We start from the raw sequence: 23,052 nt of genomic DNA on the forward strand, positions 1-23,052 counted from the left end.
CCTGACGTGGGGCTAGATAGCAGGACCTGAGCCAAAGTCAAACACTTAACTGACTGAGTCACCCAGGTGTCCCTGCATAAAGTTTTTAATAAAATGTATTAACATCAAGTATTTGAAATTCTGTTAAATGGAAGATACAAAAACATTCCATTAAACAACAGTCCCTAATAATTTTGTGCTGCAATACTACAGTCAGCAAACTATAGGCAGGTAGGAATATTTTCCCCAGGACATTCATCCAGATGATGGTTCTTATTCTCAATTTGTTTCTGGGATTCTCAAAGCACTACAAATGGCTGATGGGTAAGAATTTGAGACTAGTTACCACCTGAACACTCAAGATACTTACTTGAAAAGTAAACAGTACGTGATCATGCCCATCTCTCTACCAAAAATACACCTGAAATGTTTTCATTCATTCATGCATACATTTATTTAACTTTAGACTAGAGACTTTAGTCTCTTTTATGCTATGCTCTTTCCAACCTCTGGAAAAGATATCTTAATACAAGCCACAAGCCTCACTTTCATAGTGCTTACTGACATAACTCAAAGGCAGCTCAAACTTTCCTGAACCAGAAGAGTGTACCACAGAGAATCACACTAAACCCTGCCAATAAAACTAGCTAATTACATTCAACCTGTTAAAATCCAGTAAGAGAGAAAAATGTACCACACATAAGAAAATTTTTGCAACCTAAATAACTTAAAAGAATTTGTTATTTGATCTAATATTCCAAACTAAAGAGGCAATTTCTCCAAAACTGAACCAAAAAGAAATAGAAAATTCAAACAAACCAGAAACAGAGGGAGAAAGGAGTGTCTGGGTAGCTCAGTCAGTTCAACATCTGACTCTTGATTTCAGCTCAGGTCATGATCCCAGGGTCGTGGGATCAAGCCCTGCATTGGGCTCTGTGCTGAGCACAGAGCCTGCGTAAGATTCTCTCTCTCTCCCACACATCCTCTCAATCTCTCTCTCTCTCTAAAATTAAAAAAAAAAAGAATTTTGAACAAACCAATTACCAGCAATAATTGAATTACCAATCAAAAAAACCCCCAACAAACAAAAGTAAAGGATGAAATGGGTTCATAGGTGAATTCTACCAAACATTTAAAAAATAGATTAATACCTATTCTTCTCAAACTATTCAAAAAAATACAAGAGGAAAGAAAACTTCCAAATTCATTCTGTGAGGCCAGCATTACCCTGACACCAAAACCAGATAAAGACACTACAAAAAAGAGAAATACAGGCCAACATAGATGTAAAAATACTAAACAAAATATTAGCAAACCAAATCGAACAATACATTAAAAAAAAATCATTCACCAAGGGGCAACTGACTGGCTCAGGAGGTAAAGCATCGACTTCACTCAGATCATGATCTCACAGTTCATGAATTCAAGTCAGCATCAGGCTCCTCACTGACAGTGCAGAGCCTGCTTATGATTCTCTCTCCCCCGGTCTCTCTACCCTTCCTCTGCTTGTGCTCACACACACACTCTAACTCCCCCTCTCAAAAATAAATAAACTTAAAAAAAATCATTCACCACAACCAAGTGGCATTTATTCCCAGAATGCAAGGGTGGTTCAATATTCACAAATTAATCAAAGTGATACATCACATCAACCAGAAAAAGGATAAAAACCATATGATCACTTCAATAAATATAGAAAAAGCATTTGACAAAGTAAAACATCCATTCATGATAAAAAACAAACAAACAAAAAAACCTCTACATGGGCACCTGGGTGGATGAGTCAGTTAAGCATCCAACTCTTGATTTCAGCTGTCATGATCTCACAAACCATGAGACTGAGCCCTACATCAGGCTCTGTCACTGAAAGCACACAGCCTGCTTGGGATTCTCTCTCCCTTTGCCCCTCCCCTTCATACAAACCCAAGTGCTTGTGTGCGCGCACTCTCTCTCTCTCTCTCAAAAAGCATTAAAAAAAAAAACCCTCAACAAAGTAGGTTTAGAGGGAACATACCTCAACATAATAAAGGCCCACAGCTACCATACGAAAAACTCACATCATACTCAACGGGGAAAAACTGAGAGCTTTTCTCCTAAGGTCAGGAACAAGACAAGGATGTCCACTCTCACCACCTGTATTTAACATAGTACTGGAAGTCCTAGACGCAGCAATCAGACAACAAATGGAAATAAAAGGCATCCAAATTGGTAATAAATAAAACTTTTACTATTTGCAGATGACATGATAACCCATATAAAAAAACCAAAAGATTTCTTCAAAGAATTACTACAACTGTTAAATGATTTCAGTAAGGCCACAGGATACAAATCAAGATACAGAAATCTGTTGCACTTCTAAACACTAATATTGAAGCAGCAAAAAGAGAAATTAAGAAAGCAATCCCACTTACAATTGCACCAAAAAGACTAAAGTATCTAGGAATAAAGTTAACCAAGGAGTGAAAGACTTGTACTCTGAAAACTAAAAAACACCAGTAAAAGAAATTGAACATGACCCAAGGAAGTGAAAAGATATTCCATGCTTATAGATTGGAAGAACAAATACTGTAAAAATATCTACACTACACAAAGCAATCTATAGATCTAATGCAACCCCTATCAAAATATCAACAGCATTTTTCACAGAACTAAAACAATCATAAAATTTGTATGGAACCACAAAAGACCCTGAATAGCCAAAACAATCTTGGAAAAGATAAAGTTGAAAGTATCACAATTCCAGATTTCAAGTTTTATTACAAAGCTGTAGTAATCAAAACAGTATAGTACTACTACAAAAACAGGCACAGAACAATGGAACATGACAGAAAGACCAGAAAGAAGCCTGTGATTATATGGTCAATTAAACTTCATCAAAAGAGGCAAGAAGATGCAATGGGAAAAAGACTCTTCAACAAATAGTGTTGAGAAAACTGTACAGCAAGATGCAATAGAATGAAACTGGACCACTTTCTTACAACATACACAAAAATAAATTCGGGGCACCTGGGTGGCTCAGTCGGTTAGGTGTCCGACTTCAGCTCAGGTCATGATCTCACAGTTCGTGAGTTCGAGCCCTGAGTCGGGCTCTGTGCTGACAGCTCAGAGCCTGGAGCCTGCTTCAGACTCTGTGTCTCCCTCTTGCCCTCTGCCCCTCCCCTGATCGCAGTCTGTCTGTCTCTCTCTCAAAAATAAATATACATTAAAAAAATTTTTTTAATAATTCAAAATGGATTAGAGACCTAAATGTGAGACATGCAACCATAAAAATCCTAGAAGAGAGAACAGGCAGTAATTTCTTTGACACTGGTCATGGCAACTTCTTTCTGAACATGTCTCCTGAGACAAGGTATAAAAGCAAAACTAAACTACTAGGACTACATCAAAATGAAAAGCTTCTGCACAGCAAAGGAAACCATCAACAAAACTAAAAGGCAACCTACAGAATGGGAAAAGATATTTGCAAATGACATATGTGATAAAGGGTTAGGATCCAAAATATATGAAGAACTTAACACCCAAAAAACAAATAATCCAATTGAAAAAATGGAAAGAAGATATGAACAGACATTTCTCCGAAGAAGACATACAGATGGCCAACAAAGACATGAAAAGATGCTCAACATCACTCATCATCATGGAAATGCAAATCAAAACTACAATGAGACATCATCTCACACCTGTCAGAATGACTATAATCAAAACCACAAGCAACAACAAGTATTGGCAAGGATGTGGAGAAAAAGGAACCCCTAGCATTTTTGGGTGGGATTGCAAATTGGTGTAACTGCTGTGGAAAACAGTATGGAGTTTCCTCAAAAAATTAAAAATAGGGGTGCCAGGGTGGCTCAGTCAGTTAACATCTGACTTTGGCTCAGGTCATGATCTCACGGTTCATGAGTTCTAGTCCCACATCAGGCTCTCTGCTGTCAGCTCAGAGCCTGCTTCAGATCCTCTGTCCCTCTCACTTTCTGCCCCTCCTCCACTTGTTCTCTCTCTCAAAATTAATAAGTAAACTTAAAAAAAAATAAAAATAGAACTACCCTGGGGCGGGGCACTTGGGTGGCTCAGTCAGTTAAGCGTCCAACTCTTTATTTCAGCTCAGGTCATGATGATCTCAGAGTTCGTGGGTTCAAGCCCCAGGACTGGCTCTGTGCTGACAGCAAAGGGCCTGCTTAGGGTTCTCTCTCTCTCCCTCTCTCTCTGCCCCTCCCCTGCTCATTGGCACACACTCTCTCTCTAATAAACACTTATTTTTTTAATGTTTATTTATCTATTTTTGAAAGAGAGGGAAAGGGCGCACAAGCTGGGGAAGGGCACAAAGAGAGGGAGACACAGAATATGAAGCAGGCTCTAGGCTCCAAGCTGTCAGCACAGAGCACAATACGGGGCTCAAACCCATGAACCGTGAGATCATGACCTGAACTGAAGTTGAACACTTAACCGAATAAGCCACCCAGGTACCCCAATAAACATTTACTTTTTAATTTTTTTTAATGTTTATTTTTCAGTGAAAGAAATGGGGGGAGGGGCAGAGAGAGAGGGAGACACAGAAGCCGAAGCAGGCTCCAGGCTCTGAGCTATCAGCACAAAGGGGCTCGAAACCACCAACCAGGAAATCATGACCTGAGCCAAAGTTGTATGCTTAACCAACTGAGCGATCCAGGTGCCTCTAAATAAACATTTTAAAACAAAAAAAGAAGAAGAAGAAAAACTGCTCTGGGGCACCTGGCTGGCTCATTAGGTACAGCACGTAATTCTTGATCTCAGGGTCACAAGTTCGAGCCTCATGTTGGGCACAGTTTACTTAAAAAGAAAAAATTAAAATTAAAATTAACAAAATAAAAAATAACTACCCTAAGATCCAGTAATCACACTACTGAGTATTTACCCCAAAAAAACAAAAACACTAATTTGAAAAGATAAATGCATCCCTACATATATATTTCAGCATTATTTACAGTAGCCAAACTACAGAAGCAGCCCATGTGTTGAATGGATAAGGAAAATGTGGTACATACACAATGGAATAAGAAGGAATGAAATCTTGCTATTTGCAACAACATGGATGGAGCCACAGTGTGTAATACTAAGTGAAATAAGTCAGAGAACGACAAACACCATGATTCCACTCATACGTACAATTTAAGAAACAAATGAACAAAGGGAAAAAAGAGAGAGAAACCAAGAAACAGACTCCACTATAGAGAACTAATGGCTACCAGAGAAGAGGTGGGTGGGGGAATGGGTAAAACAGGTGATGGTGATTAAAGAGTACACTTATTATAAGCACTGAGTAATATATAGAACTGCTGAATCACTATACTGTATACCTGAAACACTGCACGTTAACTATAATGGAATTAAAATAAACAAAAAAATAAAAAATAGGTAATATCTTAGCTGACATGCCACCTTCCACTACAAAATTAAAACGGCAATGTGCTGGGGCACCTGGGTGGCGCAGTCGGTTAAGCGTCCGACTTCAGCCAGGTCACGATCTCGAGGTCCGTGAGTTCGAGCCCCGCGTCAGGCTCTGGGCTGACGGCTCAGAGCCTGGAGCCTGTTTCCGATTCTGTGTCTCCCTCTCTCTCTGCCCCTCCCCCGTTCATGCTCTGTCTCTCTCTGTCCCAAAAAAAATAAATAAACGTTGGAAAAATTAAAAAAAATAAAACGGCAATGTGCTACTAATCTTCATCCTAAATAGTGTAAGTATAAGAAACAGAGAGACAAAAAAATTTTGAGGTTTTTATTTTAGTGTACACAAATTTTAATGGGGAAAGAGACAGAAGTAGCAAAAGGAAGGAAAAAAGAAAATGAAATCATAAAAGTGGTGGCATAACTATTATATAAAAATTATAACGCTATCATTGCTAGTAGCATCAAATTTTTTAACACTCATTTGGGTACATAGCTATCTTACTCTTCAGAAAGTAAGTTAATTTAAAATAAATAAGTCTAAAAAAGTTTATGTTTTAAACTAAAGGGTTTTTCTTTGTTTTAATATTCATTTTGAGAAAGTGTGAGCAGGGGGAAGGGCAGAAAGAGAGAGGGATAGACAATCCCAAGCAGGCTCCATGCTGTTAGCACAGAGCCTGATGGGGGCTCAATCTCATGAATCTTGCATTCATGACCTGAGTCAAAATCAAGAATTGGATGCTTAACCAAATGAGCCACTCAGGCGTCTCTAAACTAAAGGCTTTTTAACAAACTCATGTTTAGTACCAAAATGAATCCTATGAGATAAGTTCCAATATGGAACCACTAAAATCAAAACAACTATTTTAGGTGAGTTGGGTCTATGTGAATTGTACTTTAAAGTGTTTTTATTTAGCATTTTAGCCAAGAGAAAAAAAATTTTAAGTACATGTTGAAATCTAGAATTCCATGTAATTTTTTTAATGTTTATTATTTATTTTTGAGAGAGAAAGACAGAGCATGAGCTGGGGAGGGGCAGAGAGAGAGAGGGAGACAGAATCCACAGCAGGCTCCAGGCTCTGAGCTGTCAGCACAGAGCCTGACTTTGTGCATAACCAACTGAGCCACACAGGCACCCCTACATAATTTTAATGGATATATTTCTATGTCTTCCTGTTGGAGGAGAAAATGAGATAACTCAAGAATGACAGCTAAAAGTACAAATTACTCTTCACTAATGCAATCCCTAAACTAACATCAAATTTCTTCCAGTATATCAAATACATACATTTTATAACTAAGTATATTTTAAATATATAAAAGAACACTTTTTACAGTCACACAGGCACATTTACCTATTTACTTACAATTTAGAACTGAACACTGTCTGTTAATACTGCTTTCAGAAAGCCAGAACCCAGGAGTGCCTGGGTGGCTCAGTTGGTTAAGCATCTGACTTCAGCCCAGGTCATGATCTCAAAGTTCTTGAGTTCGAGCCCTACATCAGGCTCTGTGAGGACAGCTCAGAGCCTGGAGCCAGCTTTGGATTCTGTGCCCCCCTCTCTCTCTCTCTCTCTGCCCTCTTCTCGCGCCCTGTCTCTCTCTCTCTCTCACTCTAAAATAAAAAAACATTAAAAAGAAAAGAAAGCCAGAATACATTACAGTACTTTCAAGGAACTTAACTGGGTTAAATTTAATATAAAATAAAAGATATCAAGGGAAACATTCCACTATTTCAAATTTACTTCAGAGGTAATTATTAATGCAAGACGCCTAGATGGCTCAGTCAGTTAAGCCTCCGACTCTTGATTTTGGCTCAGGTCATGATCTCACAGTTCGTGAGTTTGTAGCCAGATCCCCAGGTCAGGTTCTGCACTGGCAGCACAAAGCCTGCTTGGGATTCTCTCTCTCCCTCTCTCTTTCTCTCTATCCCTCCTCCACTGGTGCATGTTCATGCATATCTGTCCTCCCTCTCTCCCTCTCTCTTAAATATGTTTAAAAAAAAAAAGGAAAAGAAAAAGTTAATGTAAAAAACACCATATAACACTTCACACTTAGCAAATACCACCTCCATTAAGATTTGACTCAAACTCTAAGGACTGAAATTGATTTTCTATATTCACAGCCTACACAAAAATCAGATCAATTTTACCAATTTTTTAGGATAATTTTGATAAATACACGTATGAGTGTATGTGTGTGTGCCAGCTGACAAACATCATGGCAGAAATGGAATTTCTAGAAGATCTGGTATGTTGGAGCTAGAATAAAATTCACAAATATACAGATACAGAATAATTACAGGTTTTCAAATGCAATTGTGTTTATCTGGAGGCTTTTTTCCATGTGTACTTGTCATTAATTAATTTTACAAGCACCTTTTAACTTGTAGAGTTTCTAAAAATTGTATTTCTCGAATTTTGTCCTTTGTGTATTAGTGCAACAGTGGTTTTTTTCCTCCTTTGACTATCCTATTGCCTTCCTTCTTTTTTTCCCTTCCCTCCTCTCTTTCTCCCTCCCTTCTTTGGTTGTGAATATCAGTTAAACTCCTTCGTGATCTTGGGCAAGAAAATTTACCCCTCTAATTCTCAATTTTCTTATGTAAAACAGGGCTGATTCTATCTCATAGGATTTATTATATATTAAAACACCAATAGGCACTTAATGCTAGTTATCTTCAATTTTTCTCCCCACAATTTATAAACATCTAAAAAGAAAACTCATTTTTTGATGTTTAAAATTTGACCTACTGTCAATCAGTAAAAATTTAAAATATCATGGATGGGGCACCTGGGTGGCTCAGTTGGTTGGGCGGCCGACTTCGGCTCAGGTCATGATCTCACAACTCATGAGCTCGAGCCCCGCGTCGGGCTCTGTGCTGACAGCTCAGAGCCTGGAGCCTGTTTCGGATACTGTGTCTCCCTCTCTCTGACCCTCCCCCATTCATGTTCTGTCTCTCTCTGTCTCAAAAATAAATAAATGTTAAAATATATATATATAAAAAAATAAAAATAAAAAAATAAAATAAAATATCATGGAAAATTCCAAATTTACACAAAACCATAAGAGAACTCCTAGGCACCCACCAGCCAACTTCACTCATTATCAACATTCTTCCACAAGACATTTTAACTAATAATATACGGCTTCTACAGTCTCTACAATTTGTTCATTGGAATTGTAATATTTTAAGGTTATTAAACTTTGGGGAGTAATCTTCTAGGAATTTAAAGTCTGCTGCCAAAATCTACATGAAATTGAGGAGACGGTATCCATACTATGTTGAATGTCATACTATGTTGAATGGATCCAAGAACAGGATCCAATGTGTGCTATACTGTGTTCTTTTTTGATAGCAGTGCCACTTTGCTTCTTTGTCTCCTCAAATTATTTTGGATTTAAAATTGTGTAGGGATATCTAGGTGGCTCAGCTGGTTGAGCATCTGACTCTTGATTTTGGCTCAGGTCACGATCTCACAGTTTGTGAGTTTGAGCCCCACATCAGACTCCGTGCTGATATGTTGGGCCTACTTGGGATTCTCTGTCTCCCTCTCTCTCTCTGCCCCTCCACCGACTCACTCTGTCTCTTTCACAAATAAACTTTAAAAAAATAGAGTAGAGACACCAAATGTTTGATATTATAAGACAGTTTCCCTTTTTCTTTTTAATTTTTTTATGTTTATTTTTGAGAGAGAGAAAGAGGGAGAGAGTGCGAATAGGGGAGGAGCATAGAGAAGGAGACAAAAAAATCCCAAGCAGGGTCGAGGCCCTGAGCTGTCAGCACAGAGCCAAATGCACGGTTCAAACTCAACAACCATGAGATCCTGACCTGAGCCAAACTCAGATGCTTAACCAACTGAGTCACCCAGTCGCCCTATAGGACAGTTTTCCATTAGTGAATTTGTTGAATGGGCTCTTATCCTAGCTGGTACAGATTTATATGCATACTCCTGTAAGTATCTTTAGTAACCTTGAAGACAATTAGAAATTGAAGACAATTTCTCTAATACCTGTATTGCTGTATTTATGTTTTAGCTCGTCATTATTGGAGTGGGGATAAAATATTATTAATTGCAAATCATAGTTCATCACAGTCCCAAGAGCCTCAAATCATTGGGACTACTGCATAATATAAATTCCATGTGAAAATGCCAACTCATTGGTATGGATGAGGAAATGTTAAGACATGAAAACTTGCTATAGAACAAAACTTTAAGGTTATTTTTGCCTAAAGCAAGTCAAATTTTGACTCTAATGAAATGTTTTCAGCTAGCTTCTTTATTCTCTGGCCCCACAGGGTATACTGTTACTTGACTGGTACATTCTATTATTTTTTCCAATCGTTTAGAGGAAGGTAGAAATTTCCACCTAAGATTTTCTCTCTCTCTACCTATGGCAAGTGAAAATATCATTCCCCTTCACTCCCTTGGGCTGCCTCTTCTTTTCCTTCCAATCTGGATTCTGTTATTTTTTTAACTGGAAGCTTCCTTGGCATTGTAACTCAAGTTGAAAAGCCTCTTAGGGGGGTACCTGGGTGGCTCAATTGGTTAAGGGTTCAATTCCTATTTCAGCTCAAGTCATAATCTCACAATTTGTAAGTTTGAGCCCTACATCAGGCTCTCTGCTGTCAGTGCCAAGACCACTTTGCATCCTCTGTCTCCCTCTCTCTCTCTACTCATGTGCTTTCTCTCAAAAATAAAAAAAACATTTATAAATAAATAAATAAATAAACAAACAAATAAAGGCTCTTGGTGGGGTGCCTGGGTGGCTCAGTCAGTTAAGGATCTGACTTCGGCTCAGGTCATGACCTTGTGGTTCCTGAGATCAAGCCCTGCATCAGGCTCTGTGCTGTCAGCACAGAACTTGCTTCCGATCCTCTGTCCCCCTCTCTCACAGCCCCTCCCCAGCTCACTTGCGCACGCTCTGTCTCTCTCAAAAATAAACTTAAAAAAAAAAGCCTCATAGGTATTACCTAGGAAAAATTAAAACATGCCCACACAAGGACTTGTATGGAAATGTTCTGGAGCAGCTCTATCCCATAATGGCTAATGGAAACCACCTGGTGACTGAATGAACTGTGGTACATCCATACAATAGAATACAATGCAGCAATAAAAAGAAACTATTAATATATGCAAGAACTAGAAGCAATCTAAATTCAGTATGCTAAGTATAAGAAGTTGGTCACAAAAACATACCTACTGTATGATTCCATTTTTATTTGACATTCAGAAAAAGACAAAATGATAGGAACAGAAATTAGATCACTGGCTGCCAAAGGTTGAGAATGAGCGAGAAGACTGACTACAAAGAGGCACAAGGAAACTCTCTGGAAGTCACAGAAATATCCTACATCCCAAACGTGATGATGGATACCATATACATCAAACTGTACACCTAAAAGGGATGAATTTTATCCTATGGAAATTATACCTAATTAAGCCTCATTAAAAAAAAAAGATGGCATAAATATAGTCTCTGCCTTTAAGCTCATAGTCTGGGGTAATACATAAACACATAAAAGAACGAGGTAAATGCTATAATAAGTTATAAACAAAGTTCTGTGGTGGGATGGAGGAAGAGTAAAATTCTGCAGTGGAGCAAAGGGTTCTTAGAGAACACAGTATCTAAACTATGTCTTAAAGTGTGAGTATAACTATAATGGACAAAGAAGGAAAAAAAGCATCCAAGCAGAGAGAACAGCTGATAGAAAAGCACAGAAGTTAAAGAGACAGGACCTAAGAAAGGTGTAAGAAAAAGTCAGTATGGGCTTGAGTATAGTATATAGAGTGGTCATGATGACAGAGGAAACAAAGTATAAGAGTAGAGCCTTATAAACCACGCTGTGGAATGTTATGGCAGAGGAAACGAACAGTTCTGAAAGGTGTTAAAAATAATCTTAGCAAGAGATACCTGGGGTCAGAATTAAGGAGACTATTTAGTGATGGACTGGTTGTGGGAATAAGGAAAAAGATAAGTCAAATCAAGTTTCTGGTCAGGGCACCTGGGTGGCTCAGTCAGTTGACCATCGACTGTTGATTTCAGCTCAGGTCATGATCTCACGGTTCATGGGATCAAGTCCCAAGTCAGGCTCTGGGCTGACAGAGCAGAGCCTGCTTGGGATTTTCTCTCTCTCTCTCTCTCTGCCCCTTCCACGTACACACACATGCTCTCTCTCTCAAAAGTAAATAAACATTTTTAAAATATCAAGTTTCTGATAAAGGCAAAGTGATACCATTGAAATGAAGAATGAAAAAAGGAAATACAGTTGTGTTTGATAATCTCAGGGGGAGGCATCTGGCTTCCATTTTCCTATCTACTAATTAGCTTACTTGTATTCCTTCTCTAACTAAAACTGGGTTTTATTATAAGTTATATATTTTAACTACTTTATAAAATAACTGTTAAGAAATAAAGGCAACCTAGCAACCTAACCTCTCCAGTCTTGTTTTCTTGTTAAAAAACAAGTTTAAGGAGCACCTGGGAAGCTCAGTTGGTTAAGCATCCTAGTCTTGATTTTGGCTCAGGTCATAATCTCACAGCCGTCAGAGCCCCATGTTGGGCTCCTTGCTGGGGCCTGATTATGAATCTCTCTCTCACTCTCTCTCTGCCCCTCCCCCCACTTGTGTGCGCGCTCTCTCTCTCTCAAAAAAAAAATTTTTAATAAAGTACTACCTCAAGGAGCTATTTTGTGAATTAAATGAGATAATCCTTATAAAACACTTACGTTGCCTATACGTAATCAACACTCAGTCACACACCCTAATTTACGTTCAAGTTCAGCTTTATTACAACTGGATCACAGGACAAAGCATTAATTTCAGTCTTTCCTCCTGAAGCACCACGTGAATAATTTGATGTAACTGTTCATGCACTTAACCCACAGAATATAAAATCATATCCAACAATATAAACTAGAAAAATATTTAGACAATCTACTATGCTGAATTTAGAACTTAGCTAAACTATTTCTTAAATATCTCACTTAACAGAAATTAGTCAACACAACAATCTCTACTGTTCTGAAACAAGGCTCCTGAAATTTTTATGTCAAAAGCCATCTTGGGGCGCCTGGGTGGCGCAGTCGGTTACGCGTCCGACTTCAGCCAGGTCACGATCTCGCGGTCCGTGAGTTCGAGCCCAGCGTCGGGCTCTGGGCTGATGGCTCAGAGCCTGGAGCCTGTTTCCGATTCTGTGTCTCCCTCTCTCCCTGCCCCTCCCCCGTTCATGCTCTGTCTCTCTCTGTCCCAAAAATAAATAAAAAAAAAAAAACGTTGAAAAAAAAAAAAAAGCCATCTTGTCAATTTAACTGTAGTATCTAAGAGATTAACAAATGGTCATCATTTGACTCACAGCTATTTTGTTTTAAGAGTTCATCCTTGGGCAGATGAACATGTTAAAAATAATAAAACTATAAAGCTCCCTATTAATACAAATGAGATTTCGATGCAGCTTATTACCATTCCATCGAAATTACCAGGAACTTATAAAGAATTAAGACTCGAAGAATAATATATTTTTTCTAAGTTGTTTCTTTTGCATGGGTAGGGGTCAGAAGAAAAAAAATAAGGTTTCTTTTACCATTTTATAACATTCTACAATTCTAAAAGCTCAGAAAACTCCTTTAATTACCAAAATTTAAAACACAACCTCCACACATACAATTTCCCAAGAACTTTTATTTATTTTCCTTTGGTAATACAGGGTTGTTTCTAAGATGAAAATTGCTCATCTATCTGTATATATAAATACAAGGGTTTAAAAAAAAAAAGAGGGGCGCCTGGGTGGCTCAGTCGGTTAAGCGTCCAACCTCAGCTCAGGTCACGATCTCACAGTCCGTGAGTTTGAGCCCCGCGTCGGGCTCTGGGCTGATGATGGCCCAGAACCTGGAGCCTGCCTCCGATTCTGTGTCTCCCTCTCTCTCTGACCCTCCCCCGTTCATGCTCTGCCTCTCTCTGTCTCAAAAATAAATAAACGTTAAAAAAAAAAAAAATTTTTTTAAATAAAGAAAGAAAGAAAGAAAAATGACAAATTTTCTTTCCCTACAACGTCTTCATTGATCTACAGAATTCTATTACCTGTAATTACCTCAGTATTTCTAGGTGGGAAATAACCTGACCTAATATACTATAAATTGGTCCTATATTTTCTTCACTGGCTATTATATACACATTATTTTGTTCTATGTTATAGTTGTATAATATAGTGCCAGCAAGACAGGACTAAGATGGCCTAAAAAAAAAAAAAAAAAAAAAAAAAACTTTACAAACATCTACAAATATTAGGTAAATATAACAAAAACTACTTTTCAATGTAGACCTAAGCTTTCAAGAAAAAAAGGCAATCTCTAAGAGCCTAAAATGAAGAAACAGAAAAACAGTAAGAATTTGAACTGTTATTACAACTGCTAAAGGGGCGCAGGAAGGAAGGCTAGTGACCTAGGGACTAGCATTTTAATGCCTATGTAGAAACACAAAATAAAGTACTGTGCCCACTCAAGGTGGGGAAATAGAAATTAAATCTCCATATACATATGGTACTCTTAAAGCTCAAAAAGTAGATCTCCCTTCCTCCTCCCCTCCAAAAAACTCACCAACTGGCAAAAGGAAATTACAAATAGCCAGTCTTTGGCTGGGCTACTATCTTAAAAAAAGAAAAGAGAAAAAAAGTTTTCTCTGGGAAAATAAATTCTGGGATGGTCTTCATAGGTTTGGGAGTTCAAATTTACACTATTGTCATGAACTGGAAATCCAATGCTGATTAAAAAAAAAATAAAAAAATTTAGGGGCACCTGGGTGGCTCAGTCAGTTAAGCATAAAACTCTTAAAAAAAAAAAAAACAAAAACACTCTTGATTTTGGCTCAGGTCATGATCTCCCAGTGCATGAGTCTGAGCTCTACATTGGGCTCTGTGCTGACAGCGCAGAGCCTGCTTAGGATTCTCTGTCTCCCTCTCTCTCTGTGCCTCCCCTGCTTGCTTGCTGTCTTTCAAGAATAAATAAATATACATTTAAAAAAGATATGACTCACAAGTGAGATTGAAAATATGAAACATTAAGAGACATGAAGGATAGAATGGGAAAAAAACCAACATGTCATGTATTAAGAGTTCCAAAATACAAATAGATAAAATGAAGAAAAGCCATTATTCATGAAAATTCTCTAGAAAAAACACGAATCCTCAAATTTAGGAAGTACAACCACCCATACATAGGTTATGGTGAAACTACAAAACCCCAAAGTCAAAGAAAGAATCTTAAAAGCAACCATAGAAACAGATTACCCATAAAGTTAAGCAATTACAACTATTAACAGTAATAACTTCAACAATAAGAACAGAACAGTATCTTCAAAATATTAAGAGAAAATTATTGTCAACTAGAAACCTGCATCCAGCTAAACTACATTCAAGAGAAAGGTCAATATGAGGAAATTTCTAAACAAAAACAGAGTTTGCCACTCAAAAACCCTCAATGAAAGAACTACTGAAGGATACGCTTCAGAAACAGAAACAAAAAATAGAATGATATACAAGACATACATGTGAGCCAACCATTTAGTAAATATCAGTAAGTCTAAGAACTGTGAAGAAATATAATCTTCTTGTTCTCCAGTATTCAGTGCCTCTGCCTGCAAGGGGATTGATTATATGCACTTATCCTGTGAAACTAAAGAATGAGATGATAACACAAGCACGGCCATATGATTTCCCTTGATCAATGAAATACAAATGGAAGGGACTTGTCACGTGGGAGCAGAAACTTAAGAGCATCAAAGTTCAATACTATACAAACAAATTTGAGGAAGGGAATGGTAAGAAATAAGCCAAGATCCAGATTACTTATCTGTCATATTAAGTAACTTGGCCTTTACCCAGAAAACAATGAAAACCTATAGAAAGATTTTGAAAGGAAAATCAAATGGTCATATTTTAACTGTACATAAAATATTCCAGAAGTTGTGGAAGGTATTTGAAAGAGACTAGAGAAGCAGGAATACCAGCAAGTAAGTTATTCCAACTATACAGGAAAATAATTGAGTATCTCAACTAGCGTAGTATACTGAAGATGTAGAAGAGAGAAAGGAGTACAGAAATATTCAGTATTCCAAATGATATTCCAACACCAATATTCAAATTAATGACCCGAATTATCAAATAAAAGACCAAATCACCATCAGTATACTGCTAAATATCACAAAAAAGTTCAAATTTACGAGTTTAAGAATTTTTTTTTTAATTTTTTTTGTTTTCTTCAACGTTTTTATTTTATTTGTGGGACAGAGAGAGACAGAGCATGAACGGGGGAGGGGCAGAGAGAGAGGGAGACACAGAATCGGAAACAGGCTCCAGGCTCCGAGCCATCAGCCCAGAGCCCGACGCGGGGCTCGAACTCCCGGACCGCGAGATCGTGACCCGGCTGAAGTCGGACGCTTAACCGACTGCGCCACCCAGGCGCCCCACGAGTTTAAGAATTTTTAAATAATCTCTACATACAACACTGAGCTCAAACCTACAACCCCAAGATCAAGAGTCACATGTTATTCCCGGTGCCTGGGTGGCTCAGTGGGTTAAGTGTCCAACTTCAGCTCAGGTCATGATCTCGCAGTCTGTGGGGTCGAGCCCCATGTCAGGCTCTATGCTGACAGCTCAGAGCCTGAAGTCTGCTTCAGATTATGTGTCTCTCTCTCTCTCTAACCCTTCCCCACTCATGCTCTCTCTCTCTCAAAAATAAAAAAACATAAAAAAACATTTTTTTCTTAACAAGAGTCACATCCTCTTCCAACTGAACCACCAGGTTCCTCCAAACTGAGTTCTATCAAAAAAAGTCTAAATAGAAATGTACTGGCAGGGGCACCTGGGTGGCTCGGTCAGTTGAGCGACTGACTTCGGCTCAGGTCATGATCTCACAGTTTGTGAGTTCAAGCCCCACGTCGGGCTCTGTGCTGACAGCTCAGAGCCTGGAGCCGCTTCTGATTCTGTGTCTCCCTCTCTCTCTGCCCCTCCCCCACTCATGCTCTCTCTCTGTCTCAGAAATAAACATTAAAAAAATTAAAAAAAAAAAAAGAAATGTAGTGGCAAAGTAATAAAGGACATTAAAAATTCATCCACATGCATCCCTCCACCACCTCATTCCAGACAGGTTGGTAATACAGCCAGAAACTAAGTACCACATTGTATTTCATATATATATTGCCATTAGATTGTCCTAGATGCTTTAGCTGGGTAAGAGGGAAGAAGATACAGAATTCCAAGTAAAAGATGTATGAGAGACATCATCATCTCTAATAATATAATCAATGTAGTCAACATATAAATGTCACAAAGATGATAAACTTTACATTTTCTTAGAGATCAACACGAACAAGAGTGGAGTATACAAGTATCAGAAAATAAATTTAATAAACTGAAGGACAGAAGTATAGTGAAAAAATGGGAGTACCTAGAGGCTAAAGAACTGACACTTTAAACTCCATGAAGGCAAAGTCCATACCTCTCTTGCTCACTGTTTTATTGCCAGCACCATGTAATAGCACACCATTTCTGCTCCACAAATATTCATTGAACGAGTAAATGGATTGATCCCAATGAAAATAAATACATGTTTAATAAAAGGGAATAATGTCATGTTATTAAAGCATAAAAGGAGTCGTCAATATAGCAACATGTAAAATGTTCCACTCTAAAATCTTATTCATAGACAGGGCACACCTGGGTGGCTCGGCTGGTTAAGAGTCCAACTCTTGATTTTGGCTCAGGTCATGATCTCACAGTTGTGAGACTGAGCCCCACAGGATCATCACAAAACACAGAGCCTGTTTGGGATTCTCTCTCCCTCTCTCTCTCTCTCTCTCTCTCTCTCTCTCTGCCCCTCCCCCTCAAAAAAAAACTTTAAAAAATAAAATACAATCTTATTTACAGTTGATCTTTGACTTCTTAAATAAACATATTATTTGAAAAGTTAAATGCTAAACCCCAGTTAAAATATACACCCTAATTTTTTGGAAGAAAAAATAATCTTGTCCCATAAATTTGAGTATATGGAACTTTATTTGGAAAATCTATCATGGAAACAAATCAACTCCAAGGAAAGGTCATCTGAACAAATGAAACTATGACTACATCCTGACAAACAACTAAAGACAACAAATGGTATTAACTTCTGCAACTGATTAACAAAAGCATCATCTTTTCCTATTAATGTGCTCACTGAGATCAGTATAAAGTCACAAAAAAAGATTATTAAAACCCCACACTTTCCTGGGGCACCTAGCTGGCTTGGTTGATAGAGCATGTGACTCTTGACTTCAAGGTCATGAGTTCAAGCCCCACATTGGAGGTAAGTTTACTTCAAAAATAAATAAAAAATTTTTAATGAAAATTTTTTAAAAATTCAGTTTCTTATACAATCAATAAACAAGTTCATTTCAATCCTGGAAGCTAAGCCAACTAAATATTAACCATGAAAGTAAAGAAGCAAACTACAATATCTTGTATAAAGATTATGTGATTAATTCCATCCAATTTAAAAATCACATTCAAAAAATAAAAAATAAAAATCACATTCATTAAAACCTTTCTCTTCCTCATATGTATTTTAGGTTATTGGGGGGGTGAGGGGGGCCTACCTTCCATAACGCAAATCTTGACTATTAGGCAAGTTGTAAACAATCTAGATACTTTCCAAGTTACTATTCAATTACAAGACTGAAAGATGCCTCAAACCACTTTTTCACATTTCAGGTTTTTTGTAATTATAAACCATATACAGTTTAGTGGTTAACAGCTCAGGTTATGGATTCCCTGAGCTTCAATCTCAACAATATAAACTGCTCAGTGACTTAAGCAAGTTACTTGTCTTCTGTATCTCAGTTTCATCATTTATAAAGTGAATATTATAACAGTACAATCTGTTCTACTATAACTTATATCTTTGCCTTGAATTACCTCCTACAGAATTGTTAAAGAGTAGAATAATATAGAAATAGTGTGTAAGTGATGCTGGTTCATATGTAATTGTTTCCAACAGAATAAAAAAAATCCTTGGCAATATATGAAGATCTTATGAAAAACCTAAAAATTTGCAGAACTGCTTTCCTTTAACGCAAATAGTGCCTGGCTTAATGATTCCAAGAATTAGTATGCTTTTTCCACGACATTAAGTATCTGACAATCTGTAAGTACAAATGAAGAAAGTACAAAGACATTTCCTTCTGTACTAAAACAATGAATTAATAAGGAAAGCTACACATTGGATCAGACATTTAGTACTGATAAAAATGTTGTCTATCAGAAGCTAAAGAAACCAAGCCTACATCTCAAAGAAGGAAGCATAAACTCTAGGGTTAGTTAGTTCCACAAAGTGAATGTGATGCTAACATGAAAATATCAGTAGAGATTTAACCTTGCTAGTATTTTCATCAGGATTATTATTGATTTTGTTAGTATTCCAGTTACAAGGTCCCACAGGTTTTGAATGGCCCACCCCAATCCTATCTTTCCCCATAAATCCTGTTATTTTTAGTACACTTTTGCAGAACACAAGACATTTTGGCAGAAACACCTAACACCTATCTGTGAGAACTCTAAGAATTAACTTGGATCAATACATACATCAAACAGGACCTGGCATACTTAATAAATCTTAGATATTGCTATTATCTATTATAACTCAAAATATTTTTTTTATTTTAGAGAGAGAATGAGAGAGCATGAACAGGGGAGGGGGGGAGAGAGAGAGAAAATCTTAAGTAGGCTCTGTGCTAAGCCACCAAAGCACCTCAAAGTAACAAATTAATTTTAACTCAAAAGCATACCAGTTATCAATATATGTGTCCCCTACCTCAAGGGTCATAAATCAACTTACCATTAAAGAAAATAAAAACTTAACCCCCAAAAAACCTTAGAAAATAAAGAACCATAATCTACCAAATGATTTAGTAAACTAACAAAATCACCCACTCACGCTTTTGGCCATGGGCACTGCCTTACCCATCCAATGACAACTACAGTAAAGAAAATTATTCTGAAATGCTTTGGATTTTGTGTCTGCTGGATGTCTATTAATTTCACAGCAATTTGATCTAGGAAAATGAGTTGGTGAGGGGTACCTGGGTGGCTCAGTCAGCTGACTCTTGATCTCAGCTAAGGTCATCATCCCAGAGTCCTGGGATCAAGCCCCACATCAGGCTCTGTGCTCTCTCCCTCTCCCTCTGCCCCTCCCTTGCACTCACGTATGTGCGCACACACACACAGTCTCTCAAATAAAAACTAATTTAAAAAAAAAAAAATGAGTTGGTAATAATGTTAATAATCATTTTACAATACCTTTATATAATTTTCTTTAATAATATTTTCTCCATTTTAGATACCAGTGAGCCTCTTTATATCAGTTCCTACTTTGTTTTTAGAAAAGATTTGTTGACACTCATTTGAAACTTATTATCATATTACTATCAAGACTATTTTTTCTTAATTTCATGTATTAACAAAATCAACACTTTTTTTTAAAGGCTTTGTGTTAAAATGTTTTTATATACATATACAGTTATAAGCTCTGAGATATAATAACAATTTTTTGTCAAGATATTGAAGCCCCAAGATCATAAAAACTGGATTCAACTAGATGCTATACATAGGATTTAAGATAATATATTTGTATTACTTTATGAGAAACATATTTTCACTAGAAACAACAAAATTCAAACACTTCATTGAGTCCCATTTAAAATTCCCATAGCTTTAAAAGATTTACTATAGCTTATAAATAAAAATACCACACCAATCAAGTTATTATTCATGAACAAAGATCTTGTTAGGCAAGATCTCTTTCAGTTCCCAAGAAAGAGATTTATTTCTAACAAAATGTAATTGAGACCTCATCAGTTCTTCATCTTTCTCTAAGGATATATACTAAAAAAAACCCAGCCCTTCATTTCTAAAACTGAAGTTTTTATAGAACATAAATCACTAAAAGATTGATGAGATAAGTCTGGTCAAAAAATGTCTGGGAATGGGGTGCCTGGGTGGCTCAGTCGGCTAAGCGTCCGACTTCAGCTCAGGTCACGATCTGGCAGTTCGTGGGTTCAAGCCCCGCGTCAGGCTCTGTGCTGACAGCTCAGAACCTGGAGCCTGTTTCAGATTCTGTGTCACCCTCTCTCTCTGACCATCCCCCGATCATGCTCTATCTCTCTCTGTCTCAAAAATAAATAAACGTTAAAAAAAAAAAAAATTTTTTTTAAATGTCTGGGAAATAAATGTAAACACCCAGGTGCAACAGAAATAACAGAAATTGGGGTACCTGGGGGGCTCAGTGAGTTAAGCATCCAACTTCAACTCAGACCATGAATGATCTCATGGCTCGGGAGCTCAAGACCCGTGTCTGACTCTGGGCTGACACCTCAGAGCCTGGAGCCTGCTTCAGATTCTGTGTCTCCCTCTCTCTCTCCCCTGCTGCTTATGCTCTGTCTTGTCTCTCTCGCTTAAAAATAAACATTAAAAAAAAAGAAAGGAAGAAATAACAAAACTTAGAGCATGACCATCAGATAGTTACATAACCTTAGAAGTCATTTGATATCCAACTTCCTACCCAAAGTAGGACTCTGCTCTATAAAATCTCCAATATGCAGTCCTCCACAATCTCCAGCATCAAGAAATTTGGTACTTCACATAGCACATTTCAGGCACATATATTACTCTTGGACAAATCCAATTAAATCTTTGAAGAATCAGAAAAGATACCAAAAACACACAAAAAATGTTAAAAATCTAAAACTGGGAGTGTTTTATGATATTAGTTTAGCAAATTAGAAAGAATTCATGTACTCTCAACATCTTTTGTTTTTGTTTTTGTTTTACTTTGTATACCGTCCCAACAGCTTTTAAGCCAAAGACTCACTAGAAAGACTCACTATATACAAGTTGGTTTCTGAGTATATATCCCATTCCATGAAATAATATCAGAGAAAAAAAAAAAAACTACTTTAAGAGCAGGTTGTAAGAGACTATTCTGAAAATAAGTTAACAAAATTGCTCCTTTGGGGTAAAACAGTATTAAGGTAATTCAAAACTGTATAATGAAAAACACAAGCCACCTGATAAGAATCTTCATAAGAAATGTCAGAAAATAGTAAAAGAAATATGGCATTAAGGTCTTAACAACATTATCTTCTGCAGAAATGAATAAAACTAGGCTAACTTTTCTGCCCATGGACACCTCAAGGAAGCATCGTTCAATCTCACCTCCCACTGCCATCATGTCTAAGTCAGAGTCTCCCAAAGATTCTGAACAGGTGCAGAAGCTTTTCATCAGAGTTTTGAGCTTTGAAAACAGACAATGTGAGTCTGATTAGCCATTCTGAGCAATGGGGAACACTCACGGACTGTGTGGTAATGAGATCCAAACACCAAGCACTCCAGAAGCTTCGAGTTTCTCACATATGCCACTGTGGAAGAGGTGGACGCAGCCATGAATGCAAGGCCACACAGGATGGATGGAAGAGTTTTGGAACCAAAGAGGGCTATCTTGAGAGAAGATTCTCAAAGACCTGGTCCCCAGTTAACTGTGAAAAAGGTTTTTGTTGGTGGCATTAAAGACACTGAAGAACACCATCTAAGAGATTATTTTGAACAGTATGGGAAAATGGAAGTGATTGATATCATGAATGACCAAGGCAGTGACAAAAAGAGGCTTTGTTTTTGTAACCTTTGATGACCATGACTCTAGACAAGATTGTCATTCAGAAATACCATACTGTGAATGGCCACAACTGTGAAGTAAGGAGAGCTCTAAGCAAAAGATGGCTAGTGCTTCATCCAGCCAAAGAGGTAGGAGCAGTTCTGGAAACTTTGGTGGTGGTCATGGAAGTGGTTTTGGTGGGAATGACAACTTTGGTCGTGGAGGAAACTTTAGTGGGCAAGACAGCTTTGGTGGCAGTCGAGGTAGTGGTGGATATGGTGGCATCAGGGATGGCTATAACAGATTTGGTAATGATGGAAGCAACTTCGGAGGTGGTGGAAACTATAATGATTTTGGCAGTTACAAAAATCAATCTTCAAATTTGGGACCCATGAAAGGAGGAAATTTGGGGGGCAGAAGCTTCACCCCTATGGTGGTGAAGGCCAATACTTTGCCAAACCATGAAACCAAGGTGGTTATGGCGGTTCCAGGAGCAGCAGTAGCTATGGCAGTGGCAGAAGGTTTTAATTACTATCAGGAAACAAAGCTTAGCAGGAGAGGAGAGCCAGAGAAGTGACAGGGTAGCTACAGGTTACAACAGATTTGTGAACTCAGCCAAGCACAATGGTGGCAGGGCCTAACTGCTACAAAGAAGACATGTTTTAGACAATACTCATGTGTATGGGCAAAAAACCCAAGGACTGTATTTGTGACTAACTGTATAACAGGTTATTTTAGTTTCTGTTCTGTGGAAAGTGTAAAGCATTCCAACAAAGGGTTTTAATGTAGATTTTTTTTTTTTTTTGCACTCATGCTGTTGATTGTTAAATGTAACAGTCTGATCATGATGCTGAATAAAAGTGTCTTAAAAAAAAAAAAAAACCTACGCTAACTAATGATTGTAATTTAGCAAATGATAAGATTAGGACATTTCCATTTAATATAATAAACACCTTTGAAGTACCAAGCACTGTAAAAAG

At 37.6% G+C, this 23,052-nt stretch overlaps 1 protein-coding gene and 1 pseudogene across 1 annotated transcript in view; one reads left to right on the forward strand and one right to left on the reverse strand.

The window, feature by feature from the left end:
* LRBA (LPS responsive beige-like anchor protein) overlaps positions 1 to 23,052 on the reverse strand; it is a 792,976-nt gene that overhangs the window by 761,119 nt on the left and 8,805 nt on the right. The gene's annotated exons all lie outside the window — the stretch shown is intronic.
* On the forward strand, positions 21,651 to 22,766 carry LOC124521207 (heterogeneous nuclear ribonucleoprotein A1-like; annotated as a pseudogene).

This window comes from Lynx rufus, unplaced genomic scaffold (genome assembly GCF_022079265.1).
Source record: "Lynx rufus isolate CCGP_SWC_20201006 ecotype Redwood Valley unplaced genomic scaffold, mLynRuf1.p SCAF_3, whole genome shotgun sequence".
Taxonomy (NCBI): domain Eukaryota; kingdom Metazoa; phylum Chordata; class Mammalia; order Carnivora; family Felidae; genus Lynx; species Lynx rufus.